General features: G+C 45.3%; 1 pseudogene; it reads left to right on the forward strand.

The window, feature by feature from the left end:
• Positions 1-613: 613 nt before the first annotated feature.
• Positions 614-3,803, forward strand: LOC149160193 (25S ribosomal RNA; annotated as a pseudogene).
• The last annotated feature ends 3,208 nt before the right edge of the window (positions 3,804-7,011 follow it).

Below are 7,011 nucleotides of genomic sequence, written 5' to 3' on the forward strand. Positions count from 1 at the left end.
ATTGGATTTGTTTCTCCGTTGCGAGAGGTGCAATTGACTGACGAGGTTGGGGTAGGAAATTAGTGAATCAACATCGAGATCGGAATGTGGATTGCATCTAATGTTCGTGATCTATTCGCTAGCTTCGGGTTGTTCGCTTGCTTGGGGTTGGTAGGTTTTATTCAGTTCGTCGGGTGGTAAAGTCCGGATGGGCAGTTGTTTGGCTCATTTTTATGCGATTGGGTGGTGAAAATCTACCTATGTCGGTAACAAATACCTATGAACCAGAAAAAACTAGGTCAATCAAGCGACTGAATAGAGCCGGGAATGTGTCGTGGTTTAGATCTGTGCACGTTCTGTGTGAGATGTGTAAAGTTGCTTGATGGCTCTGACGATTGATAGGAATAATCATCAAGTATAATTTCATATGGATATGGAGCTGACTCTGGGTTAATGGGATCAACCGCCTCTTGAGCGGGCTCCGGGACTAGATCTTCTACTAGATATATAACTGGCTTTAGAACTGTTTCTTGCTCTGGTAATGGATTGGGAACAGGAAGGCCGTGGGGAGATACCGTCCGTGATCCATGGATCTCCGATCGGGAAACCGTATCCAAGCCCTGTGGCTAGTCCGCGCTCCTTGGACTTGAAAGACTTAGCGAACTGAAACATCTAAGTAGCTATGGGAAGGGGAATCAACCGAGACCCCGTTAGTAGCGGCGAGCGAAAGCGGATTGGGCAAATACTAAGCAACAGAGGTTTTCGTTTCGATCTTGGTCTCATTTTCCTAGCCTTGCCTTCTCTGCGTGATTCATTTCAGTTCATTGGATGATGGAAGAACCAGGCATGTCGATCTTTGCCCTTTGATTTAGGCTATAAGGTGCCGTAAGGAACTTGAGTTGCTCGACCATAAGGGAGAGGTAGGCAGAATTGTGAATGAAAAGGTTGGAAGATCTGGCCAAAGAAGGTGATAGCCCTGTAGAGAGTCCCATGGTTCGATTCTGTAAGTAAAACGCAGCATGTTTGAATTAGGATCGCTTCGTAGCGAGAAAGGGGGACCACCCTCTAAGCCCAAGTATTCCTCAATGACCGATAGCGTACAAGTACCGTGAGGGAAAGGTGAAAAGAACCCTAGGAAAGGGAGTGCAATAGAAAGAAATCCGATGCGAACAATCAGTCGAAGGATGCGTAAGCAGGCTCGACCATAAGGGAGAGGAATTTCTTGCTTGACCCTCCGGGGGAAAGGAGCGAAGCTGCGGGTAATATTCTCAGGGTCTAATCTGACCGGAAATACCCTCTCCTTAGCAGTCGAGCCCCTGCCGGTCCTCACCCATTGGAATGAGTGAGTGACCCCTAAGTCATATGGGGCCCTCTATTTGTTTCAAATACCTGAGCAGAGCTCAGGGTTGGGTTGACCTGGACGCGGCTCACCCTAACGGCGTACCTTTTGCATAATGGGTCAGCGAGTAAATGGTAACAGCGGCTTAAGCCATTAGGTGTAGGCGCTTTCCAGCCAGGGAATCTCCCAGTTGTGACTATTTGACCTGAAACCGATCAATCTAGCCATGAGCAGGTTGAAGAGAGCTCCAACAGGCCTTGGAGGACTGAACCCACGTATGTGGAAAAATACGGGGATGACTTGTGGCTAGGGGTGAAAGGCCAACCAAGATCGGATATAGCTGGTTTTCCGCGAAATCTATTTCAGTAGAGCGTGCGTATAATATGGCCCGAGGTAGAGCACTCAATGGGCTAGGGTGGCCCAAAGCTTGACCAACCCCAAGGAAACTCCGAGTACAGGCTTAATCAATCGTACAGACAGACTTTGGGTGCTAAGATCCAGAGTCGAGAGGGAAACAACCCAGATCATATGCTAAGGTCCCTAAGCAATCGCTTAGTGGAAAAGGAAGTGATCGAGCGATGACAACCAGGAGGTGGGCTTGGAAGCAGCCATCCTTCGAAGAAAGCGTAATAGCTCACTGGTCTAGCTCCATGGCACCGAAAATGTATCGGGGCTCAAGTGATTCACCGAAGCGACGAGACCTTGGAAGCGTTAAGCGGGCTCTCAAGACCCAAGGTTCTTTATTCCCATAAGGGTGAGGTATTTCTTGCTCGACTAACAGGACCGGAGGGGCTTGACCATAAGCCCCCCCACCCAATAAGTAAATTGAAACTTTAGTTGCTCGACCATAAGGGAGAGGAGAGGTCATTTCTTGACCATAAGGTAACAGGAGAGGAGGGCGAGAAAGTGAGGCGCCAACCAAGTGTCAGTAGCGGGACGTTCTGTCAATCGGGGAAGGGACAACACCTGGAGATATCAGAAGTGAGAATGCTGACATGAGTAACGATGAATCATGTGAAAAACACGATCGCCTGCTAGTTCTAGGGTTTCTACGTTCAGTCAATCTACGCAGAGTGAATCGGTCCCTAAGGAACCCCCGAAAGGGCTTTCGTCTGATGGGTACACAAAAGTGACGAAGTTGCCCCGACTACTGAACCATGCGTGTCTGTTGAAGTGAATTGGATGAGAGTTCGATTTTCCTGCCAACCAAATTGAATGAATGCAAAAGCGCACTTCTGTTAGGGTTTCAACTTCCAGGAAAAAACTTCGAATTGGGAGGGCGATCCTCCCGGTGAACTAACCGTACCCCAAACCGACACGGGTGAACAAGTAGAGTATACTAGGGCGCTTGAGAGAACCATGTTGAAGGAACTCGGCAAAATGACCCCGTAACTTCGGGAGAAGGGGTGCTCTCCCTCCTATCTTTGGGTTGGGAAAGCGGCACATACTAGGGGGTAGCGACTGTTTATTAAAAACACAGGACTCTGCCAAGTGGTAACACGATGTATAGAGTCTGACACCTGCCCGGTGCTGGAAGGTTGGAAGGAGAAGTGTGATAAGCTTCGAATGGAAGCCCCGGTAAACGACGGCAGTAACTCTAACTGTCCTAAGGTAGCAAAATTCCTTGTCGCATAAGTAGCGACCTGCACGAATGGTGTAACGACTGCCCCGCTGTCTCCGACATGGACCCAGCGAAATTGAATTCTCCGTGAAGATGCGGAGTACCAACGGCTAGATGGTAAGACCCCGTGCACCTTGACTATAGCTTCGCAGTGACAACCTCTTACGAATGTGTGGGATAGGTGGGAGGTGGGGAACTATCAATCCTGGAATACCACTCTTTTGTCTAAGGATCCCTGTCCCGATGGGCTAACTAGATATATAAATGTGCAAGATTCCAAGTAAATAGAGCACTCCATAAGAAGATAAATTCTCAAAATACTAAAATATAAAGTGGTTCATCTCCCCAAAGAAAATCCAAGGAGATGAGGGTGAATTAGGGTTTTTACCATGCCAAAACTCCATGAGATTGTGTGTGTGTGTCCAAGAATAGTAAGAAATGTCTCCACGAGTGTGCCCTCCTAGAATATATAAAAATAGCAAGAAGAGACCCTTTGCAAGTTCACCCTACAAGAATAATCTCCCAAAAATAGGAAGAAGACTAAGTACAAGAGCATGTTAAGTCACATGTGTGGCCCTCCTCATGTGCCACAAGTCTTCCAATAGCAACCTCCATAACCACCCCAAATTAAATAATAATAATAATAATAATAATAATAATATTCTAACTTTAAGGTCACATCCAAACCAAAAACCAAATTAGTGTATGAGACCCCCTTATTCATGGTACAAGGGACTCCCTTGTGCACAGTGATTTGATTGCTAATATCTATGAAGGTGCAGTCTCAGGGTGGAGGCTAGAGTGGTTGAGAGAACAATTTTCTCTCTCATCCACCTGGGTTCAATTCCAAGGGACATGTTTGGTCTATTGTGATAATGCTCAAAGAGTAGGTGCCCCCACCCACATGACATCTCAACTGTTGCTAAGTAATAGGATATTGGCATATGGATTACACATTGTTGGATATACTCTTGGTGATATAGTGGCAAGTGGAAGATTTGATCTTGGGCCTCGCCCATATTACTCCAACGTGTTATTGAATCACCATAGTTAAATTATAAAAATTAAAATCTATGAAGGTGTACATACTCTAGCAACTACAAATTACAACAAGGAGCATATTTTGAGACTCATGCCCAAATGTTATCTGGGCCCAATGAGTTATTTGGTTAACAAGTAAATATGGGTTCAAACATATGTGACCCTTGTCAAAGTGCACAATATGGTAACTAATAAAATCATCTAGATCTCCATATCTAACACGAGAGAAAAAGGTATCTGGGTCTCTAAGACTCTAGATTAAAGAGTGTTGAAGTAGACATCTAGATATGTAGATTCTAGATTTTACCATTTGGTTTCAGGATTTGTGCGAAGGGAAAAGGAGATTTCAGGCTTTTATATTTATTAAGAAAATTGGAAATTACAAAGGAAATTGACAATTAAGTCTGGAATGCTATTGTGGACGTAAAAACACAAAGAAGTCATCCATGAAGAGGAGAGATTACAGATCTCTCTAAGGAGAAAGTATTCAAAGTACTGACCTAGGAATAAAATTACCTCTGTAGGCATCAATTTAGGGAGTGCCAGGGAAACACAAGGGAGAACTAGGTCAAAATAATGCATGCAAATGAACGATTAAGAGTTTGTGACAGGAAATGTCAGTGAGTTCCAGGTGTGCTAAGGAGGGAGTGACAATGTATGCTAGGTAGTGTTAGAGGCCAGGGAAACATGCCAAGATGTGTCACATGCTAGGGTGTGTCAATGCATGCCAGGGAGTGTTATGGAGTGCTAGAGAAAAACAAGGGAGCACTAGTTTCAAATGCATGGAAATGAATGAATAAGAGTGTGTGACAGGGAGTGTCAGTGAGTTCTAGGTGTGCTAAGGAGGGAGTGACAAGGTATGCTAGGTAGTGACAAGGAATGCTAGAGTACCAGGGAAACATGCCAAGATGTGCCAAGTACCAGGGAGTGCCAATGCATGTTAGGGAGTACCACGGAAACACAAGGGAGAACTAGTTCAAAATGCATGGAAATGAATGGATAAGAGTGTGTGATAGGGACTGTCAGTGAGTTTCAAGTGTGCTAAGGAGGGAGTGACAAGGTTATATGCTAGATAGTGGCAAGGCATGCTAGAGTGCCATGGCATGTCAGGGAGTGGTAGGGTGTGCTAAAGCATGCCAAGGAATGCAGGGGATGCTAACATGTGCCACATAGTGCCAAGGGATTGTTAGACATGATGGGTGTTATGGTATGTCAAGATGTAAACTATGTTGCTTAGTTGTTTTATGGCCACGGTTGGATGTGAGTCTTGATCACTTGGTAATGTGTTAAGTGGGATGATTTGAGATTGGACATGAGTAGCCTAAGATGAGTTATAGGAAGTTCTTAGGTGAACAAGGCATAGTCTAGTTGTAGTAACTGTAACTTGTTCAAGCTATTGTAGTTGAGGCAAGACTTGGTTGGGCTCGCAAGTCCCAAAAAAAGTAAGGGTAGTTTTGAGGGCATGATAGATAATGAGTGCTAGGGCATGCAAAGGAATGAAAAGGCATGTTGACAAATGCTAGGCAGTTTCAATGCATGTTGAGGAGTGTTAGGGAGTGTCAGGGCATCACAAGGGATAACTAGGTCAAAATTCATGGAAATTAATGAATAAGAGTGTGTGGCAATGAGTGTCAGTGAATTCTAGGTGTCCCAAGGATGAAGTATGTTAGGAGAAGTTTAGAATAGGACTTGCAGGAGGAAAGACTATGGTTGCAATAAGGGGTTGGACAAAGAAATTTCAAACAAAGGGAGACTTTGGGTTGGGCACAACATTGTTTTGCCAATGACTTGGTTGGGTTCCCAATCCGCAACAAAAGTAAGGCTATCTATGAGGGCATGACAACGATGGAGTGCCAAGGTGTGCCATGGAATGCTAGGAAGTACTAACACATGCTAGGCAGTTCCAAGGCATGTTAGGCATGCCAAGATGTGCTAGGTTCTAGGGTGTGGCGCCAACACATGTTAGGGAGTGGTAGGGCTAAGTGTCAGGGAAACACAATGGAGCACTAGTTTCAAATGCATGGAAATGAATGAATATGAGTGTGTGATAGGGAGTGTCAACGAGTTCCAAGTGTGCTAAGGAGGGAGTGACAAGGTATGCTAGGAAGTGGCAAGGTATGCTAGGCAGTTCCAAGGCATGCTAGAGTGCTAGGGAAGCATGCCAAGATGTGCCAAGTGACAAGGTGTGCCAATGCATGCTAAGGAGTGTTAGTGAGTGCTAGGGAAACACAAGGGAGAACTAGGTCAAAATGCATGGGAAATGAATGAATAAGAGTGTGTGTGAGGGAGTGTCAATGAGTTCCAGGTGTGCTAAGGAGGGAGTGACATGGTATGCTAAGCAGTGCTAAGGCATGCTAGAGTGCTAGGGTAGCATGCATCCAAGATGTGCCAGGTGCAAGGGTGTACCAATGCATGCTAGGAAGTGTTAGGGAGTGTCAGGGAAACACAAGCACTAGGTCAAATTAATGCATGGAAATGAATGATGAGAGTTTGTGACAAGAAGTGTCAGTGAATTCTAGGTGTACTAAGGAGGGAGTGAGAAGGTATGCTAGGTAGTGCTAAGGCATGCTAGAGGCCAGGGAAACAAGCCAATATGTGTTAGGTGCCATGATGTGCCAATGTATGCCAGGGAGTGTTAGGGAGTGCCAAGGAAACATAAGGGAGAACTAGTTTCAAATGCATGGAAATGAATGAATAAGAGTGTGTGACAGGGAGTGTCAGTGAGTTCTAGGTGTGTTAAGGAGGGAGTGAAAAGGTATGCTAGGTAGTTCCAAGGAATTCTAGAGTGCCAGGGCGGCATGCTAATATGTGTCAGGTGTCAGGGTGTGTCAATGTGTGCCAAGGAGTGTTAGGGAGTGTCATGGAAACATAAGGGAGAACTAGTTAAAAATGCATGGAAATGAACATATAATAATGTGTGATAGGGAGTGTGAGTGAGTTTCAAGTGTGCTAAGGAGGGAGTGACAAGGCTATATGCTAGGTAGTGCCAAGGCATGCTAGAGTGCTAGGGCATGTCAGGGAGTGGTAGGGT

The sequence above is a fragment of the Pinus tabuliformis genome, chromosome 5_2, assembly GCF_031772625.1.
Source record: "Pinus tabuliformis cultivar Carrire ecotype Pingquan chromosome 5_2, CPIR1, whole genome shotgun sequence".
Lineage (NCBI taxonomy): Eukaryota > Viridiplantae > Streptophyta > Pinopsida > Pinales > Pinaceae > Pinus > Pinus tabuliformis.